The following is a 23,621-nucleotide window of genomic DNA, read 5'->3' as shown; positions in this document are numbered from 1 at the left end:
ACACACATTCGATGAAAGCATTAAAATAATGAAATGGGGAATGATGGCTTTTGGAAGAGACGATGGAGAGCATATTCAAAGCTTGATTTGAGATGGTGAGGAGCTTTGAAAGTTGGAAACAGTGATGGGATTGACCTTGAATTTCAAAGAGACGGCGAACAGCGAGGAGCTTTGCTCCTAATAATACAATAAAATAAAAAGAAATCAACTATCATCAATTTTAATTAAATTTATCTAATTAAAATTCTGAAGTATAATTCACATTCATTTAAATATCCGCTAGAATTAATAATTTTAATTTTTTTTCAAAATAAAAGCCAGGATGTGATGTTTTCCCCTCAATTTAAAAAAAAAATCCAGAAATTAAAGAATTAATTTCAATAATAATTGAATCACAAATCCGTAAATTTAAAGATGTGCCACATAAAAACCACAAAATTATTAATATAACTTAATTTAATTTTTTTTTTAACGCTTTCTTAGCAATCAAATGTAATTAAAAACCCCTTAACTATCAATTTCTTAACCAATATATAATTAATTATTCTAAACTTTTATTGTCAAAATAAACGTTGTTGTTTTGAAATATTTGGAAATATGCTAAATTAGTTTATTTATTTATTTTATTTTATCAAATGATTAGTTTTCAAATATTTTTTATTTTAACTATATAAAATAAAAAAAGAAATAATCATTAATATTTTAACAAATGTTTTTAGCATATCAAAATGAAAATATTTCACATTTAATTTCCAAATTGTTAAATGATTTTTTTTTTTTTTTTTTTATGGTTAGCTTTCAAGTAATTTATTTCATTTACATAAAATAAGAGGAAATGTAATCATTAATATAACTATTGGATGTTTTTAGCATATTAAAATAAGCAAATTTAACATTTACTAACGTACAAAAATAAAATAAAAGAACTTTAGCACTTTACAATATTTAAAAATCTAAAGGGTGCAATCTCCATAAATGGTAGGGATGTATAACCTTTCCAATATTTTTAGAATCGGACTAGTCATGGAACTAGAAATGTTATTGAAGCATGGTTTATTGGTAGGATCGGTAGTTAAACCGTGGTCAAACCATAATGTCAATAAGACATTAAAAGATAAATATATTTTATTAAAAATAAAATAATTACAACAAATTAAAAAATATGTATAAATAATTAAATTTTTTAATAATATTTCATGTTTTATATTTAATAATATCAAATCAATTCATGATCAAAATAAATATAAATGTATTAATATTTTTAATTTTATTAAATAAAATAGACATAATATTTAAGTGTGAAAATATATTCAAGAAAAGGAAAAAAAAAATCTATTATTTAATTTTACTTACATGACAAAAGTTATAAGCCTATTATTTAGTGATGAAATGAAGGTTAAATATTTCCGTTTATTTAAAATTTTAACTAATAAGTAAGAAGACATAGAGGGAGTTCTTCTTACTGCTAAACCAGACGATGCTCCAGTCAGACAAAATCAGCATAATGATGGCATAAATCTCAAGAAAAATAGCTCCTAAGAGTAATAAGTAATGTTGATGTCCATGTTTGAGAACTCATGCTTATCGATGAAGGAGCAGAAGGCCACTAAGGTAGAAATAGTGGAGAAGAAGGAGGCAGTGAGGAGAAGAATGCCTAGGAGAGAATAAACCACAGTTGCCTTGGTGTAGAGCACATCATAAATAAAACCGATCTCCATCTCTACCACTCAGAAGGCCTCTTCGGGTGACAGGTGCCTGATGATGGGCTCACTGTTTTTTCTGTCACTAAAGCTGAGGATGAGGTCTGCATATAGATGCCGGAATTGCTTCTTGAATAAGGAGTAAGCTTCATCAGTATATTTTCCAGCAGGACTAATAATGTCGCCCTTATCTTTGTCAAACACAATCGCTGTAACTCCTTCCGTGATTTCAATATATTTTCTATATATATATATATATATATATATATATATATATATATATATATATAGATATAGAAAATGATCATGCCTAACACAGGCATGATACTTTGTTATTGTTGGGATGCGTTTGGCATGTGGGAATAAAAATGAAAATAAGATGAGAATGAAGGTGAATAAAAGAGAGGAATCAAAATACCAATGAGAATGGGATTTGGTTTCTATTCTAATGAATTTTTTATTCTTATTTCCATTCTAAAAAATAATTCAAATAAAGTAATAAATAAGAATAAAATTGATTTCTCATTTCTCATTCTTTGATTTAGGTTCTAAACCTAATCTTAGGGTTATTCTTATGAGTTTTTCATCTATATACTTCTAGAATTTTAGGGAATTCAAGCTATTTCAAGAGAAAAAAGATAGAAAACCATATACTTGAAGGAAAACAAGAGGAAGCTAAACAGTGTGCATGTTTGGAAGTTGTTTTCAAAACCATTTTTCTGTTTTTAAGAAAAAAAAATAAAAAAAGAAAAACATGCTTAACAATTCAAAAATAGAAAATAGTTTTTTGTTATTAAAAATATAAGACAATGTTTTTTTAGAAGACATACTTTAGTTGTTTAATTTAAGTTGTTTTTTCAGGATTGTTTTAAAAAATAATTATATAAATATAGAGAATAATTGAAAATAAAGAACCTAGATAAAAGTTATTTTTGAAAAACATATAAAAAATGTTTAAAACATTTTAAGTTTTCAAACAAAATTTTATTTTATAAAACATCAAAGAAATCATTTTCAAAAACCATTTTTTTAGAACTGTTTTAAAAAATACACTTCCTAGATGGAGTCAAAGCTTTGTTAATTTGGTTGCCTTTTTTATTTGAGAATATTTTAGTTTATTTGTTTTCAAATTTATCATCTTTTCTAAAATAAGTTTGTATACAATGGGTAAAACCTTTTTACTTTCATAATAGGAAAATGTGTTTTTTGGTACAAAATTAAGAAAGAAAGAAAAAGAAAAATAAAAACCTCTAAAAGTAATTCAAATTTTAGGCATTCTTACATTAAATGCAGTATCTAAACAAATTAAAGGTAGTACTCATATCATTAAATATAGTATTTGAAACTACCTTTGACAGCATAAAATAAATATTTTTTTTGTAATCAGATGCTATGGATTGAAATATCAAATAAGAACATGTTGTAGCTTTTTATCAACAAATATACTTTCATGAGCTGCCTGCTCGCTCTTATCAATGAAAAGTTATAGGTCATGAAGGTACACTAGCCCATGAGCTTACTTATAAGTCATAATCTAATTTTTCACCTAAGTTTACAATAAAAGTAACCCTTTTTCAAAAAAAAAAAAAAAAAAAAAACTCACTTTATATTCCTTTTTTCTTTTTTCTTTTTTTTAAAAAAGGGTGATGTGCTAAAGACTAGTTTGAGGAATATTCTCAAATGCATAATAGAATGAGATTTTTGTTTTCTTTCTTTTTTAAAAAATAATTAGTTTTGTGGCAAACTCTATTCATCTTCCAATACTTAGAATTGTTGGATTTAAGGGTATGGAAACAAATGACTAGCCCAAAAGATACTAACAAAGAACATAATTAATAAGAAGAAAAACTTACCGGCTGAGGTGTGACAAACACTGTCCTTAAAATAGATCTCCCTCCTTGAAGACGAACTCGGTGCACTAGGGTACCAGTGGTCAACCTCCAGGATTCAACATCCAGATTTCGCCTTGGGTACACTCTATATGCGAGATGTGTATAGCTCGGGTTTTGAAAAAATTCCTCAAAATAGATGTATGAAAAGACTCTTTAAAAAATTCTTTGAAAAATTGGTATTCATTTTTGGAGAGTGAGAGGTGACATACTTTTATAGGCCCCTAACACACTCCCAATGGGACTCTACTTGTAATTAGAAATATGACTCAAAGTGGAAGAAAATTCTACTTATAAATGGAATGAGACTCCACTAGCACAATCCAAATAGGACTCTTCCCAAAAATATAAGACTAATAGAATAAAATAAAATAAAAAATTATTTATAGTCTTCCTATAATCCTCCATAGAGTGTAAACATGATTTTTTTTAGAGGAAAAAAGAATCCAATGCATTAGTACTGGTGCCCAAAGGTTATTAACCAATCTTAGGATAAATAAGTATTGAATCACAAAACACGGTGAAAATAAATTTCTATGAACCAGTGTTTCTTGATGTAACTTAAGGGACTTTTATCAACATTGGTTTTCTCAACTACACTACGAGTTGTACAAATGGGTTGGCACAAATAGGCCATGCGCCCTGCCTGGATATTCATGAGAGCTCTAGAGAACCTGCCTAAGTTCTCATAGGAAGCGGCCCCACCTCCACTCTCATATAGGTGAATCTATCAAGTATGTTCTGTATTTAAACATACCATCCATAAGGAATATGGTATTCATTAAAAGTAAACACTCAACCTTAATCAATGTAGAATATGTTTTATCTACACCATAGGGATAGACTCTCATACAATTAGAGTTGATAAGGCACCTTAAGTCAACAAGTGATTTGTTATTACCCATATGAACTTACTTCATGGAATTTCCATTATAATAGGTTGGGTTACCATAACTCTTGACTTCTGTGATAGGCATAAGCCCCACCCCCTCGATGTTTCTTCCAAAAGTTTCTTATTTAGTGGTTTGGTCAAATGATCGGCCAAATTCAACTCTGATTTCACAAATTCTAGGGATATAACCCCTGTTTCAAGCAGATGTCGCACAATATTGTGCCTTAGGAGTATATGCTTGTTCTTCCCATTAAATATTTTACTCTTAACCTTAGCAATTGCAGCTTGGCTATCACAACACATAAACACAGTCATGGCCGGTCTCGTCCATAAAGGGATATCTGCTAAGAGGTTTCTAAGCCACTCAACCTCAGAACTTGTCTTTTCTAAGGCAATAAACTCAGTAGATCGAGTAATGCAAGTTTGTTTGACAGACTTCCAAAAAAATGCACTTCTACCAAGGATGAAAACATATCCACTAGTGGATTTCATCTCATCTGAATTCGAGATCCAATTTGCATCACTAAATCTTTCAAGAACACTTGGAAATCCACTAAAGCACAAACCATAGTTAATGGTGCCTCTCAAATACTTAAGGACTCTACGAACAATAGTCCTATGGTCCTGATTAGGACTTTGCAAAATAGTTAAGAAGCAAAATAGTCGTTACATGAGAAAAAGAACAACAATTAAAGCGCATTTTGAAAAAAATCGCAGTTTCCACCGTCTCAAGCCTCAAAACCCATCAAGTGCCTTAAGTCATTACAAAACGCATCAAGTGCCTTAAGTCAAGTGCTTAGACTGAACACCAGACCACAAATCCATAAAAAGACTCATAGTCGCAAGCTTTTCTATAAGAAATAAACTTGGGACTAAGAGGAGGAGATGGGAAGGGAAGGAGGGGAGGACGACTAGTAGTACCAAAAAGAGATACCTGCCAACCAGGTGCCCCGTGGAGAAAGCAACGCTAAGATACCATTTGCAAACAGGTACCTCTGAAAATCCCCACGTGATAACTTGAATGTCCATATTAACAAAGCTCATGATTCCTAAATTGGAATCTAGCTAAAGGCTGCAATCGCCACCAAAATTGACTTAGGCACTACGACCATGTTAGCTAGCCAACTTGGATGGTGTACATCTCGAACAAAGTTAGAAGCCAATAAATTGTTAAGTTCCTCTTTGATGATTTGTGCCTTGAATGGGGTCATTTGATGTTGTTTTGTTGTACGTGAGTTAGGTACGAATCTACGTTAAATTTATGGCTAAAAAACTTGGGGTCTATGGCCGACATATCTTATGGCTACCATGCAAACACATCGACATGAGTTTGCAAGCATGTTTCCATTTGTTTTTGCAAGAATTCTAGGATCAGTCGTCCAAGTTGAGTGACCTGTCTATAAGTACTACCAAATGAAATTTTCGGGCTATTAGATGGTTGCCCATTATTTCAACAATTCCCCTGAGCATCGCTATTTTTATTTTTTCGTGGTAGGTAGAGGTCACAACTGCAGTTGAATGAGTCCAAGGGCGTCCCAAAATCACATTATATGGGGAGGCAAAACTGTCTATTAAGAATAGGGTGTTTATTCGTACATCTCCAAAAATGACTTCCAACATTAGCTACCCTACAACATGGGTAGCTTTTCCATTAAATCCTACCAAAAGGGTTTGGGATGGTCGAGTAGTTTCCCATGCTATTGGCTCATTGATTGAAAACAGTGATGGAATAGGATATTATAGGAACTCCTGGTGTCAACTAGGATTCTCTGAACTCGATACCCTTCAATTTGTAAGGTTATCACGAGCGGGTCATCGTGAGAGAGGGATATATCGCATAAATCTTATGACATGACTATCAACCCTAACGTATCCTATCCACTTTACTTGTGGGATCGATTGGATGTGTTCCTAACATTGAAACAACTTCTGATGGCGACGTCGCTCCATACAAGCCTGTGTCTCACTGGAAGTTGTGTGGTCAACGACATGTATCATCGGGGAAACACCATTTCAACTCCTAGCTTCATTTTTTGTTCTTTATCGGTAGATTGAGGGGATTGTACTGATCAATTCTCGACATATTGCTGCAACTCTCCTTATCATACCAATTCCTCCAAGTAACAACGTAAAGATTTGCATTAGTTAGTTTGATGCCCATACAGACGGTGATAATGACAATACTTAGTTTGATCAGGATAGTTAGTCGGTCGAATTGGAAGAGGTGGCCACTGAAAATTAGATCTGTCTTTTATTTTCATCAAGAGCTCTCTGGAAAAGATGGTGAACTCAACATGAGGTACCTCATCCACTGGGCACCTTAAAGATCTATTTCCAACCTCGACTTTCTTTCGAGCCTAAGGTCCCTAGACTCGCGTATGTTCCACCTGTGACATTTTTCATTTGCTCTCCACCACTCTCATCTTCTTCTTCACATTAGCATACTGATTAGCCTTAGATAAGAGTGTTTCCATTGTGGTAAGTCCATTTTTAGTGAGCAATCACTACAATGGGCTACCTGGTGGTAGGGCCTTCCTGAAAACAACCATAGTGGTATTCGGGTCGTCGCTCTCGACCTGTTTTATTTCCGTAACAAAATGGTAAATGAACTTACGTAACGGTTCTCTAAGGCTCTACTTAAGATTGAGCAAATGATATATATTATGTCGAGGATGCGTATTGCATGCATAATGAGTCATGAATTGTTCACACAGTTAAGCAAAACTATGGATAAAATGGGTAGAAAGCTGATGGAACTAGGCCAGGAAGGGACTTTGGAGACTAGCGAGGAAAACCCAACATAGTAAGCCTTCACAATCATCAATAAGAGATATTAATTGGTGGAAATGGTAAATATGCTCAGTAGGGTACCCAGTTCCATCATAAAGATTAAATTTGGGTAGTACATAATGAATAGGTAGTTCTTCCTACAACAACTGTGGAGACAGCGGTGACTACAACATACCTACCCGGTTTTGAGTCATTCCCAACTCAAACCAATCCAATTGATTTATCCATTTTAGTCGAATCAGAGACATTAGTAAGGAACCTAATCTCTTCAAGGGAAGATGATTGTTTTGCAACTCAAATTGCAAGAAAAAGGTCTTCGCTAACTATTGGCTTTCTGATCGCTCAGATTTTGTCGTTTATTGGATCAAAATAAAATTTATAACCTAATTCACTAATCTATAGCAATTTGTACCCGATCAAAAAGTGGTTTTAGTACAAACTACTGTAGTATAGTGGTATTTAGGTATCGTCCACAAGGATAGATTATTCTCGGTAATTAAGGCTTGAATGAGATGATAAGAAATGATTGTGATAAAGTGAAATTGACTTGAAATTGCATGATAAAATTCCAAAATAACAATATATTCAAATTGAGAGGAAAATGAAATGTAAAAGAGAAGAAAATTAATAAGATGTGAGATTCTTGGAGTTAGGATTTTCTAGAGAGCAATTTCCATGGTGAATAGATGTTGAGATCTAATTTTCATCAAGTTAGATTAAAAACCTAAATTTTCATCTAAACATATTTTTTATTTAGCTTTAGGTCTAGATCTAATTTATCTTCAAATTAGATAATCTAATCCAAGAGATCAATTCAAATCATATTTTCAATTCATCTTAAATTATCTTCCAATGATTCACACAATGCAACTGTTCAATCTCATCAAATCTAGCATTAAGAATTTGATGAATCTACCTAGCTTGCATTGTAGTAATCATCCAAGATAATTTGAAGAGAAAAATCCCCAAATTTCAATTAATCAATCAATTGGATCAAATTACCTTTGCAAATCAAGCTCAATTCTCTAATTCACCATAGATCTTGTCTCTAGATCTTCCTTCCTCCGAGAAAAACGAGATTTAGCCACTCATGCTTGGAGATTTGATCTCACAAGACATGTTTGGCTACCAAGAAAATAAGGAAAAAATGAAGGAAAGTAGAGAATTATATAGAGAAAAGAAATCTGAAAAGTTTTACAATTAGAAAATGTATCAAAAGTCTTTTAAATGAGTCAATCACGTTTCTATTTATAGGCCAAGGTCAAGAGGACACTTGGCATCATCTAAGAGGTCTTCTGGATGCTTCTTCATCAAGGAATCAGGAGAAAATACATTTTCGCACTAGCCTTAGCAATTTCGCATGATGGTGTGAAGTGGAAAATCCATCAGCTTCATTTTTTTATTTCTAAAGCGTTTCGCATGACTGTGCGAAATTTTCGCATGGTCATGCGAAATTGCTTTTCACATGGTCATGCAAAATTGCTTTTCACTTTTCCCTTAGTATGCTGTAGCCAACACCCATTTTGTTTCATTTTGCATGACTATGCAAAAATTTCGCATGGTCATGCAAAATTGAAAAACATGCTTTTTCGACTCCTTTTTGCAATTTCTCCCATTTCTTCATTTTTAATCCACCTCTACCACCTTCAATTTAGCTTCAAATCCCAATCCAAACCGATTGCATTGCTTCTTTCATTATGCATTTGGATCATCATCAACTTTATTTGTTTTCTTCAATTTGATTCATTTCTTTTATCACCAATTTATCAAAAACATACCTTGAAATGACTCCAAAACTTCATAAAACTTGTTAGTAACTCTTATAAGGGCAACAACATGTTAATTGAGTGTTTTAGGCATAATTACTACTCAAAAGACATGAAACTCATGAGAATTATTATCTAAAATATGCTCTTTTTAAGTAGTAATCATTCTCCAATCACTTCCCTTGGTCCATCTGGACTAGGCAGAAGTGGAGTAGAAATCAATACCTCTTTCAGACTCCACCTTTTGGCTACTTGTACTTCCTAAAAATCTGAGTGCTTGTGTTGAATAGCATTTTCCCCTTTATCGGGTATATATGTCAAGTCGATTGAAGCAGTTGGCAAAATAAAAAGAGGTTTACTCATTAGAGTACCTACGGAAGATTTGGTAACATGACAGTTAGACCGGGTTTTACTCAGAATATTGTGGGCTAGGGAATAACCTGCAGTACTAGATTCAACATTTTGAGACTTTCCCTTAGAAGGGGTTTATGCTTCAGAAGAAGCCCCTCTTTTCCTTTTAAATTGATTGGTAGCCCGGATATGAGGTGGAAAAGAAAACTTCTTCTCCAAGGGGAACCCTTATTCAGATTTCACAAATGATAAATAAGGAATTGTTGAGATCAACCCTCGTGATACCAACGTCGCGTAAAGTTGAGAGGGTTTCAACAACAACTTTTGGTCTTACAACCCGACATCTATCCTGAACCATCCTGCAATTTCCACTCGACATGAATCCTCTAAAGTATGAGACTTGGTATCCTCTAACCAAATTTTTTTTCATCTAAGGTACAAAAAACCTAAACCATAACTAAGAAAGATGGAAATGAAGCCAAAAATACCTACTTCGTGTACCATGTACTCGAGACACCCTTGGGAGGCCCTCCAATTCAAACACTGATTCGTGTCCCAGCTGGTGTACCTTGAGTTTGGTTCTCAAACAAGAGTAATCAACAAAATTTATAACCTATATCACCATGCACTAGGATAGCCTTATGTCACAAGCTTATCCAAATGAGCCTCCCCATGGCCTTATATAGAGCCAGGAAGCTTCTGGAAACTCCTAGAGTGGGAAGGGTGTGGAAGGTTCTAGAGAAGCCTGGAGGAATCCACATACTTCTACACCATGGTGGAAGGCACGAGAGGAGTCCGGGGCTTTCTAGAGAAGTCTAGAAGACTCTTGTATATACTTGTATATAGGCTTGTAACTAGAATGGTGTAGGACATTCTAGAATAGTCTTGAGTTGTAAGGAACCCTCCAAGGTTCCAGAGAGTTCCAATGGTGCCTATAAATAGGTGAGGGCCTCATTTGGCCAAGGCACCAAGCAAGTGAGCATCCAAGCACTTGTAAAGGTTTTCTTGAGTTAGTGAAAGCTTCCATTCTTTCAAGAGTTGCCTACCAAGCTTCTTAATCTTTCGAGTCGCGAGTGTCTTAGCCGAGCGAGCTAGGCATTGAGGGAGCAAGGCTGACTTAGCAAGATCAAGCGTCTTGGCTTGTCTAAGTGCCGCACGAGCTTAGTGAACGACTAAGTCCGTGACACTTAGCTAATATAGCATAGTGGCTTTAGGATCGCTCACTGGGAAGGGTTTTCAACTTACAACTGATACCAATTCAAAGTTAAATTGGTGTTTTTTCATTTCAAGGTTAGCTTAAGAAGAAAACATAAACTTTGGTTGAAAAAGGATTTGTTTTAAGCTAACTAAAAAGAAAGTAATGGAAATTACTTATGAAGAAAAACGTTCCTTGGAGTTTTAGGTTCACAGGGGAGGCTCCTCATGCAAAAACAGAGCTCCTGTCACTTGAATCTTTTCCTCGCATTAGAGAATTAACATATAGTTAATTCTCTAATCGGTGTTGTACAAATGCTTCTCTTTAATGGATTTCAGCACTAATTCCCTCTCACTGATGCAACTTGCAATGGCTCGTGCCTCTCACCTAGCATTTGCCATTCAAGGTGATCATTAACCTTGGACTTCCCTTCTCAAGCTCGCAAGAGATAACTAATGGATGTCTCCTTAGAGTCCAAAAGCTTACCAAGTGTTGGCAATTCTAGAAAATCTTACCTTCAAGTCACCTCCCAAAAGCTCGCAAGAGATAAACTAGTGCATCTCCATGGACAAAGGTCACTTGCCTTACCAAGTGTTGGCTCAAATGAATTGAAGGCGTTTTAAGTTAACTAAAAACATAGAAATCATTAATGGGTTATACTTTCTCTTTATTAACAGCTGAAACAACAAAACTACCAATTCTTGCATTCGGGGCCTTACCCGGCTACCTTAGCTCCAAGGAACTAAAAGCCTAGCCAATCATTCTCTGAGGAAACATCCTCAGAGCTTGTTTGGCTAGTAAGAAAAAAAATAAATAAATACAATACAATCAAAACGAGAAGGTAAGGCAAAGCAAAAGCTCTGTATTTTACTTCCTTAAAAAACTATACAAAGGATGTCTCTGAGAACAAGCTCCCCGACATCTTACTGTAATGGAAATTACAAACAATATATATGAGGCTATTTACCCTTTGTTCTTGCTTAAAGACTAAGGAATCCTATGATAGGTGGATTACAAAGAGAGAATGGGGATTTAGACATCAAATATCTGAAGCAAAAAATCTAAAAATGTCGGTCGCAAATATCGGGAAGCACTTAGGAGAATTTCGCAGGCGTGCAAGATGGCTGCGAAATTTTGCAACGTGAAGGACACCATTTCGCAGCCAAAGGCTGATTTCGCAGCCATCCTCTTGTGATTTCGCAGCCAAAAGCTGATTTCGCAGCCCACGAAATTGGCCTTCAGCTTGGTGTGATCGTCTTCCAATGGCTCTAACTCCTTCATTTCAACTCTGAATCGTGTACAGTTTGAAGCATTGGATTGCTAACTTCCCGAGCTTCGAAACGACATATAGTATGCATAAATTGAGCTCCAAGAAGTACTCCAAAAGTGGCTGACAGTTTCTGTCCTCTTGAATGCTTCATGTTAGATTTTTCTCTTTGCTTTCCCTCCTTGCATTCATGATTTGCTTATGGAAAAGGACTATAAAGTTTCAAAGCTTTGGTTTTTCATGTTTCTAAGCTTCCCATTGATTTGCCATGGACTCCAAAGAACTCTCCTCAATCTTGGATTGCTTTGGTGATCAAATTACTAACAAAAACACCAAAACTTACACAATTTGATTAGAAATGATTGCAAAGGTCCTTAATATGTTAATTGAGTTAAAAGGTAATAACTACTACTCAAAAGTGTTTAAAAGAGTTAATAACAAGCTATCAAATAGCACTTTTTGAGTAGTAATCAAACACGCCAAGTTCCCAACGTCCAGATATTGTGACTATTTCCCGATTCACCTCTTTATTTGTAGTAGGACCGGCCTCCAGTGATGAAACCACTCATACCAATTTGAAGGGACAAATACCATTCATACGGAATGTGGGACCTCTTAGCATGATAAATGTACATGTTGTCTTTCGTTGTAATTTATAAGCCCTTTATATGGTCTAACATTACCATTGACATGATCAAACAGACAATATTGACACAAAATTGATTTGGGGCCAGCTGCAAATGACAAGAGAGATCCTTAAATAGCGGTTGAAAGGGTAACCTTAGCCCTGCTTTGAAGTAACCTTTTAGTAAAAGCAATTCATCCTCTATAGGTCTACTTTATGCCAGATTCACGTTTTTCTCTTCAAAAAATCATAGCCCAATTAATAAAGGGATATTAAACTCCGCTCAAACTTATCTATAAAACTTGATGACTTCATCTTCTTTCCTTTCCTTTTCGACATGGTTAAAGTGAACATAGATATAAGAATCCTAATAACAATAAATGCGAAGCAAATGCAAAGTAAAAAGGACCTTACTAGATAAAAAACACCATGGCTAAGATAAAAAACACCATGGCTAAGAAGCAAAACAATCGCTAGATGAGAGAGAGAACAACAATTAAAACGCATTTTTGAAAAAATAGTGGTTTCCATTGGGAGTTTGATCTCTCAGATGACGTGGTGGCATCTTGACCATTCGACATGGCACACCTCATTAACTATCTTGAGCGTTGAAACTGATCAAGTACTTTAAGTCGTCTCAAAACCTTGATAGAAAGCCCAAGTCAAGTGCTTAGATTAAACACCATGCCACAAATCTCGAAAAAGACTCACAATCCTAAGCTTCTCTATAAGAAATAAACTTGGGACTAGGAGGTGACTGGTAGGACCAAAAATAGGCACCTGCCAACTAGGTGCCCCACGGAGAAAGCAATCCCGAGATACCATTTACAGATAGGTACCTCTGAAAATCCCCATCTAATAACTGGAATGTCCATACTAACAAGGCTCGCGACTCTCAAATTGGAATCTAGCTAAAAGCTGCAATCGACACCAAAATTAACTTAGGAAATCAACATACATCGCTATATAAAATGTAGACCAACTCATCGTAACGGACACAATGAATCAAGAAGGAAAAAATCACTTCTAGATTTGGCGCCATCTGTGGGAAATTCTTTGTTGAATAAGAATTTTTTAGCCAGAATAACGAGCCATGATTCAAAATGAAGAATCAGTTGAAGAAAGACTGATTTGGGAAAGTGAGTTAAACAAGCAAGATTCAATGCGAAACCAATTAGCACAGCTGCAATGTCAAATAGATCAACAACAACATGAATATCATTGACAACTTGAGAATATTTTAGCCAGACAAGATAAACTAGCTTACCAGTTTCATGATTGTGAAATAAAGGCGTATACTCCATTGAGAAGCTTGGCAAAATAGGAAGAAAGTGCAACAAGTCACATGTCAGGCCCAAAAATGGCCTAAAGAGCACCATAAAGGTGTCCATAGTTTGCAGCACCAAAATAGAAAGGGCTAGAACAAAAGTATGAAAGGCTAGCAGCAGAGGTTCAACAAATTAAACTGCAAGCAAATTTGTCCCCAGGAATGACTCGAAAATAGACAAGTATGTTGCAGTCACCGTTGTCTCCGCAGTTGCTGTAGGAAGAACTACCTATTCATTATGTACCACCCAAATTTAATCTTTATAATAGAATTGGGGATCCCATTGAGCATATTTACCATTTTCGCCAATTGATGGCTCTTGTTGATGGTTGTGAAGGCTTACTATGTTAGGTTTTCCCCGCCAGTCTCCAAGGTCCCTCACTAACCTGGTTCCATCAACTCCCTACTTGTTCTATCCATAGTTTTTCTCAATTGTGTGACTAATTCATGACTCATTGTGCGTACAATATGCGTACTCAACGCAGTATCGATCATTTGTTCAATCTTAAGTAGAGCCTTGGAGAACTGTTACGTAAGTTCATTCATAGTTTTGTTACAAAAATTATACAGGTCGAGAGTGATGACCCGAAGACCGCTATGACTACTTTTAGGAAGGCCCTACCACCAGCTAGCCCCTTGCAGTGATTGCTCGCTAAAAGTGGACTTACCAAAATGGAAACACTCTTATCTAAGGCTAATTGATATGCTAATATGGATGAGGAGATGGGAGTGGTGGAGAGCAAATGAAAAATGTCACAGGTGGAACATATGCAAGTCTGGGGATGATCACCATCAACAATCAAGCTTGGCAGATCTCCATCACCATGACATATACAAATAAATAAGTTAATACCCCAAGAAAAAAACTAAGAAACCCATGTTTCTACTCTCTTATGGGTTTTTAAAAAACCTTAATAACAACATCACATTTTCCAAATTCACACCACCTCGACCAACATTAATACCCTATATGTACTATCAGTATTAGCTCCTCACCGTACTCTCACTACTCCAAAAGACGAATCTTTCTCCCTCCTAACTCTTTTTTTTTTTTTCTCTCTTTGGTTTCTTAAAACTAGTACTACTGTTGTCGACCACCTATTTTCTTCAAATTATTGCTACAGAAACACGCTTTCGTTGGCCCATAAGACAACTTTCTCTCTATTTTCTTTTTCTTTTTTGGCATTTTCTTTGGTTTAAAACTACTAATGCAACCCATTCAAGGGTCACAAAGTCACCATTCTCACTACCATTGGCCACCATCTCCGGCCATCCACCTTCTCATCACCAATACACTACTCCCACCTTCATGAGCAGAACACCGTGAACAGCTCCAACCAACCAACCACCGTCATACTCTGGTACATTTCCCTTCTTATTTTGCTTTCAAATCGACTTCTTTCTTTTTCTTCTTTTTAATTATGCTTTATTTGTTTATTCTTCTGAGAAATTGTTTAAAATTCATGAGACGTTGGATTGCATGGATTGACTCGAAGAATGTTGAGTTCGTTTAACGGCTTAAATTGTATCAAGGTCTAGGCTGGTTGAAACAATGCCGACTTTTGTTCTCCTTAAAATTCTATTTCTAACCGTGCGAACATAGGCTTAAGATCAACTCTTTACTCTAGAATTCAAACTTGATCATAAGATTCATAACAAAGGCTTAAGATGAGCTCTTAAGGTGAACTGATTTGATATTCTGCCTATTATTCTTACTCTGGAATTCCTATGTTTCACCTAAATTCTATTTACACTTGTGAATCCAACTAGAGAGCTCCTTAAAATTTTATTTCTCAACCTATTTGCAAAGAGCTACTCTAAAGCCTATTCTATTGGTCACTTTTCAGTCAAAAGCCTGTAAGTTTCATATATCACTTTTCTCAGGGTGCTCGTAGATCAGGGAATAAACAAAAACCATTTCTCATTTAGAAGAGGAAAATGACAGATGAATTAAGCGGTCATCAAGATCTTTATAGAAAATAAAAGCATTTCCAAAAATTCAAAGCCATGAACACAGAGGATTGATTGAGAAGTAGAGCTAAGACATCTATTGAATGAAGGACAGGGTGGTCGAAGATCAAGAACAACTGGTTTCGTGTGTGCCAATCACGTGTGGCGATTGAGCGGGTAGAGAAGGTCAAGTTGGAGCATTTGCTAATACCGATGAGTGAGGAGGTAGGGGATTTTTAATAAGATTATATTTTTAAACTGTCGGTACTCTTGCCAAAAAAACCCGAGGAGTAGGCCAAGCCAACAATAGTCGTCCCCCTATCTCGTTCATATTAGGAATCACCATCATTGGAAAAATTATCTCCAAGGGTGGCCGTAGATCATGAGAGTTCGAGGAGGAAAACATTCTCTTCTTTCTGGCTTTCCTCTCTTGTGAAGGGACTTTTCCAACCTACGAACCGTGTGAGCGGAGAAAAGCTATGAAGGTAATGATGGAAACTTCAAATAATAATATGATAATTAATGAGTTTTTGTCAGTTGAGAAGTCATCACGAATTTATATCATCTTGAATATATCTTTTCACTTCAATATTATAAATATTTTATTAAATAAAATTAAAAGTTTCAATACATCTATATTTACCCTTATTATGATTTAATTTAATAATAGTAAGTCTTTTTAAAAAATCAAATATATTAATATAATAATTATTTATATATTTTATAATTATTTTAATTTTAATCCTTCTTCCTTATTGAAAAAGATGATTTTTTTTTATATATCCCACTGTGACCAAGTCCTACATTCCATTCTCATTACTACTCAAAAAGTGCTCTTTTATAGCTTGAAATTAACTGTTTTAAATACTTTTGAGTAGTAGTTAATACTTTTTAACTCAAATGGTACATTAAGGAACCTAGCAAGGGTTACTAATCAGTTTTTGGCTAGTTTTGGTGTCTTTGGTAGCTTTTTTATCATTGAAACAAGCAAAGAATGAGGGAGAATTTTGTACAATCCATGGCAATGCAAGTTGAAGCTCAAATACATGAAGAATCTAAGTTTTGGAGCACTTCATAGCCCTTTGCCAAGCTTGGCAATAGGTTTCCAAACCAATCAGAGATGCAAGGAAGAAAACCAGAGGAAGAAATCCAACATGTAGCAATTTTGCATAGCATGCGAAATCAATAGGAAGAGCAGCTGCAAGACTGAGTGAAGGACAATTTTGCATACCATGCGAAATTTCGCATGGTTTGCGAAATCTTCCTATGCACCGACTCTGTTAGATTTTTATATCCAGATATTTGTGTAAATTACTATTTTCTCCTTGTAATCAACCAATGATAGGATTTCTTGGTTAGGAACTATAAAGGGGGGTTGGAAAGACCTTTCTATATAAGATCTTTTTGTATAATCTTTTGAAAATGGGACAAATATACGACACTTGTAATTCCCATAGGAAGAAATATATAGAGCCCTTGCTCTACATTTCCTTCTCATTTTGTTTTCATTTTTCTTTCTAGCCAAAGAACCTCTAAGGATGATTTCTCAGGGGATGAGTGGCTAAGTTTTACGTTTCTTGGAGTGATGGAAATAACTACGTGAAGGACCCGGATGCAAAGGTGGGAGTTTTCCTTGCTTTAAATGAAGGTAGTTGTTAACCATTAATGGTTTTTATTTCAAGGTTTAGCTTTAAATCCCTTATAATCACCTTGAATGGCCAATACTTGGTAAGCTTTCTGGATTCTATGAATGCTTATTGCTAGATCCATGGATGTCCAGTAGTTATCAAGTACGAGCCATTGGAAGGTGGCTCAAGGTGAGAATAACCTTCACTAAAGTCACTTGTACGTAGAAAACCCATCCATGTGGACGATCCTAGAGCCATTATACTATAATAGCCATGCTACCCTAGTGTAAGGTGATTTAAGTTTTATAAATTTTGTTGATAACACCCGTCTGGCGCAAGAATCAAATGACACCGTTGTTGGGGACGAATCAAATGGCGTCGTTGCCAAGGATGGTGCCAAAGTACATTGGCATTATTTTTGGTGAACACTTGTGATCTTCATCACAAGTTTGGTGATTTTTCTTTTACTAATTCTTTTTCTTTGTTTCTATTTTAGCTTATCTTTTATTTAGTTTTAGCTAACCTTAACCTCTTCCTAGAATTGTATTTTTTTTGTTTTCTTTGTTTTTGTTTCAGTGATCTTTAGTTGTACATGCCCTATTGGATAAGAGATATTGAGGGAAGACTTGTGAAGATTGAAACTCCTCAAGAAACTGAGTTGGAAGTGTGCTTGAACATCATGGATGTTCCACCTGAAGACCAGAATAGCCAACATGGTCAAGAGGATAATTTCAATGCATACCGATCCATGAGGGATCGCAAGTATCCACCTTGTATGAGTGCACCTTCATGCATAGTGCCTCACATTGAGCAGCTAGTAATCCAACCTCACATTGTGCCACTCCTACCTACTTTCCATGGGATGGAAAGTGAGAATCCCTACTCGCATATTAAGGAATTTGAGGAGGTTTGTAATACATTCCAAGAAGGAGGAGCTTCAATTGACTTGATGAGGCTCAAGCTATTTCCTTTCACCTTGAAGAATAAGGCCAAGATTTGGCTCAATTCTCTAAGGCCAAGGAGTATCCGAACTTGGACTGATTTGCAAGCCGAGTTTCTCAAGAAATTCTTCCCTACTCATAGGATCAATGGTTTGAAAAGACGAATTTCGAACTTATCAGCTAAAGAGAATGAGAAATTCCATGAGTGTTGGGAGAGGTACATGGAAGCTATTAATGCTTGTCCTCACCATGGCTTTGACACATGGCTTTTAGTGAGCTATTTTTACGATGGTATGCCTTCTTCAATGAAGCAACTCCTAGAAACTATGTGTGGAGGAGACTTCATGAGTAAAAATCCGAAGAAAGCCATGGACTTTTTGAGTTATGTGGCTGAAGTTTCAAGAGAATGGGATGAACCAAATGCTAGAGAGGTGGGAAGAATGAAGTCTCAACCTAATGTTAAGGGTGGGATGTATGTTTTGAATGAAGACATTAACATGAAGGCAAAGGTTGCAGCTATGGCAAGGAGATTGGAAGAGTTAGAAATGAAGAAGGTACAAGAAGTGCAAGCTATTTCTGAGACATCAGTGCAAGCTATGCCTTGTTCCATTTGTCAATCTTATGAGCACTTGGTGGAGGAGTGTCCTGCCATTCCAGTAATGAGTGAGATGTTTGGTGATCAAGCAAACATTATTGGTCAATTCAAGCCCAATAACAATGCTTCATATGGCAACACCTACAATTCAAATTGGAGGAACCATCCAAATTTCTCTTGGAAACCAAAGCCACCTCAGTACATACAACCTGCTCAAGCACCTCAACAAGCCTCGAATCTTGAACAAGCTATTGTGAACCTTAGCAAGGTTGTGGGAGACTTTGTGGGAGATTAGAAGTCCATAAATGCTCAACTGAATCAAAGAATTGATAGTGTGGAGAGTACATTGAACAAAATGATGGATGGGATGCAAAATGATCTATCTCAAAAGATAGACAATGTCCAATACGCAATCTCAAGGCTTACCAACCTCAACATAGTGCAAGAGAAAGGAAAGTTTCTTTCTTAACCTCATCAAAATCTTAAGGGTATCCATGAAGTGGAGGCTCAAGAGGGAGAATCTTCAAAGGTGAGGGGAGTCAAAGCAGTTATCACCTTGAGGAGTGGTAAAGAGGTTGATCAGCCCACATCCAAGCTAAAGCATGATGAAGAGAGTGTAGCAGAAAAAGAAAAGAGTGAGGAAATTAAAAGAAAGAGAAAAGGAAAAAGTACAAAGAAAGATGACCATGATTCTAGTATGGATGAAGAACCCAAGAGGATAGTCATCAAAGAAGATATGATGAAGAAACACATGCTTCCACCTTTCCCCTAAGCTTTGCATGGCAAAAAGGGAACCAATAATGCATTAGAAATTTTTGAAGTGTTGAGGCAAGTGAAGGTCAATATCCCTTTGCTAGACATGATCAAACAAATGCCAACATATGAAAAATTCTTGAAGGACTTGTGCACTATAAAAAGAAGGTTGAATGTGAATAAGAAAGCCTTCTTGATTGAGCAAGTGAGTGTCATCATACAGTGCAAGTCTCCAATGAAGTACAAAGATCCAGGCTGCCCTACCATCTCAGTGAGTATTTGAGGGACTTGTGTGGAGAAAGCTTTGTTGGAATTGGGAGCAAGTGTGAATTTGCTACCCTACTCTGTCTACAAGTAGTTGGGACTTGGAGAGTTAAAACCAACATCCATCACTCTATCTCTGATAGATAGATCAGTGAAGATTCCAAGAGAGATGATCGAAGATCTCTTGGTTCAAGTTGACAAATTATACTATCCAGTGGATTTTGTTGTTCTTGATACGGATCCGATTGTCAAAGGAACTAATTATGTTCCTATCATACTTGGAAGACCATTCCTAGCTACATCAAATGCAATCATCAATTATAGGAATGGAGTCATGCAACTCATGTTTGGCAACATGACATCAGAGTTCAACATCTTTCATTTGTGCAAGAAGCATATCCATTCGGAATAAGAAAAAGGTCCAAAGGAAGTGTGCATGATTGACACTTTAGTGGAGGAGCATTGTGATAAGAGAATACAGGAGGATTTGATTGAGAGTCTTGGGGATCTTGATAAAGAGTTACCTAAACCCTCAGATTTGCTTGCTACCCTGTCTCCTTGGAGGAGAAGAGAAGAAATTCTACCCTTAATCAATGAAGATGAGACACAAAGAGCTTCTAATGAGGAGCCCCCAAAGCTTATTCTTAAGCCATTACCCACAGAGTTGAAGTATTCATACTTGGAAAAAGACAAGCAGTGCCCTGTTGTTATATCTTCAGCTCTTACCATTCATCAGGAGGATTGTCTACTTGAAGTCCTTAGAAGATGTAAAAAGGCAATAGGGTGGAAAATTTCTGATTTGAAAGGAATCAACCCTTTAGTCTACACCCATCATATTTACATGAAGGATGAAGCTAAGCTAGTTCGTCAACCTTAGAGAAGGTTGAACCCTCACATGCAAGAGGTGGTGCGAGCTGATGTTCTTAAGCTGCTTCAGGCCGGTATTATCTACCTCATATTAGATAGCCCATGGGTGAGTCCTACTCAAGTTGTGCCAAAGAATTCTAGGATCATGGTGGTGCAAAATGATAAGGGAGAAGATGTCTCTACATGCCTCACTACATGTTGGAGGGTGTGTATCGATTATAGGAGATTGAATGCAGTGACAAGGAAGGACCATTTCTCGTTGCCCTTTATTAATCAAGTGCTTGAGAGGGTCTCTAGGCATCATTTTTATTGTTTCTTGGATGGATACTCCGGGTACTTTCAGATAGAAATTGATGTTGAAGACCAGGAGAAGACCACTTTCACGTGCCCATTTGGCACCTATGCATACAGGAGAATGTCTTTCGGCTTATGCAATGCACCCGCAACTTTCCAAAGATGCATGTTAAGCATTTTTAGTGATATGGTGGAACATATTATGGAAGTCTTTATGAATGATATCACCATTTATGGAAGTGCATTTGATGAATGTTTGGTCAACTTAGAAGCTGTTCTGAACCGATGCATTGAGAAAGACTTAGTGCTTAATTGAGAGAAGTGTCATTTCATGGTACAACAAGGGATTGTCCTTAGGCACATCATCTACAAGCAAGGCATTGAAGTTGACAAAGCAAAGGTTGAACTCATTGTCAAGTTGCCATCCCCAACAAATGTCAAAGGAGTAAAGCAATTCCTTGGCCATGCTGGGTTCTATAGGAGGTTTATCAAGAATTTCTCTAAGCTTGTAAGGCCCCTTTGTGAACTATTGGTGAAGGATGCTAAATTCATATGGGATGATAGATGCCAAAGGAGTTTTGAAGAATTGAAGCTATTTCTGATAACCACACCAATAGTGAAGGCTCCTAACTGGCAACTGCCCTTTGAGGTAATGTGTGATGCCAGTGACTTTGCCATAGGAGTTGTTCTTAGGCAAAGAGAAGATGGAAAACTCTATGTGATCTATTACTCGAACAAGACATTGAATGAGGCACAAAGAAACTACACAACCATCGAGAAAGAATTGTTAGCTGTAGTTTTTGCCTTAGATAAGTTTCGTGCTTACTTGGTGGGGTTCTTCATTGTGGTTTTCACTGATCACTCTACTTTGAAGTATCTGTTGACTAAGCAAAATGCTAAAGCAAGGCTAATTAGATGGATCCTCTTCCTTCAAGAGTTCGATCTCTAGATCAAAGACAAGAAAGGAGTGGGAAATGTGGTAATAGACCACCTTTCAAGGCTAGCTATCGCACATACTTTGGGCTCAACTTTCGTGTCAACTTCAAGCAACAATCTGCAAGCTTCATTTCTACTAGATTTGGACTGGCTTCTTTGCTGGAAAAATCTTTTGGTCTCTGAACAAGTGTCTCGGAACCTAAACTCCCCTATCCCTTTTGGCAGCATAAATGGAACCATGACTAGTAGATAAAACATATACTCAGACAAGCATTTGCTTATTTTGCGGCTTGACTTGGGATTGGTATCTGGGGATTTGTCGCCATCACAATGGTAAAAGAGATTTGTAGCGATATGCTAGAGGAGGATGATGTGATCAAATTCCACATCAACTATACTCCAACCAAGTGTCTCAATTGTTATGACAGTGAAAGCTTTGATGCCAACAATGTTAGTTCAAGAACACAAAGATAAAACAATTACACATACGGTACACGAGGTTTTAACGTGGTTCGGCCAACCATGCCTACGTCCACGGATGAGAGATAATGATTCCACTATACAAAAGAGAATATTATAGAGGGCAGAACCAAATACAACTATTGGGTTCCCGAAACATCCCATGTTTCCCCACTCCTTGTAACCATACCCTACTACGAGCTCTCTCACTCCACCGAGTACCTCCCGTTCTTCTTCACATCTTTATCCACCTCATATAGTCTCTACAGGTCCATCTCCATCTCATAACTTTTTCCCCTCATGACCTAGAATATTTATAGAGATATTTCCAACAACCTTTCTTATTCTATAAAGAAGTCTAATATTACAATAATATATCAACCTAGAAATATTCTATATAATATTCTTTACAAAAAAGGAATCTATACTAATTAAGAATTTGTGACACTTCCTAACAATCTCCACCTTGGACTAAATTCCATGAAGTTAATCTTCAATCTCTCTATGACATAAACCTTTTTGTATCATATCACCACGAAAGAGCAATCGACTCCACCTTCAATGAAAATTCCTTTTGTTTTCATCTTGTGTGTTTTGTGATCTTTTACTCTTCCAGAAATCTTCAACCCAAGCTCTAATACCAGTTGTTATGACATCGAAAGCTTTGATGCCAACAATGTTAGTTCAAGAACACAAAGATAAAACAATCACACATACGGTACATAAGGTTTTAACGTGGTTCGGCCAACCATGCCTACATCCACAGATGAGAGATAATGATTCCACTATACAAAAGAGAATATTATAAAGGAAAGAACCAGATACAACTATTAGGTTCCCAAAACATCCCATGTTTCCCCACTCCTTGTATCCATACCCTACTACGAGCTCTCTCGCTCCATCGAGTACCTCCCGTTCTTCCTCACATCTCTATCCACCTCGTATAATCTCTACAAGTCCATCTCCATCTCATAACTTTTTCCCCTCATGACCTAGAATATTTATAGAGATATTTCCAACAACCTTCCTTATTCTATAAGAAAGTCTAATATTACAATATTACATCAACCTAGAAATATTCTATATAATATTCTTTACAAAAAGGAATCTATATTAATTAGTAATTTGGGAC

The sequence above is a fragment of the Vitis riparia genome, unplaced genomic scaffold (genome assembly GCF_004353265.1).
Source record: "Vitis riparia cultivar Riparia Gloire de Montpellier isolate 1030 unplaced genomic scaffold, EGFV_Vit.rip_1.0 scaffold567_pilon_pilon, whole genome shotgun sequence".
In the NCBI taxonomy this organism is placed as follows: Eukaryota; Viridiplantae; Streptophyta; class Magnoliopsida; order Vitales; family Vitaceae; genus Vitis; species Vitis riparia.
Note: the sequence above shows the minus strand (reverse complement) of the source record.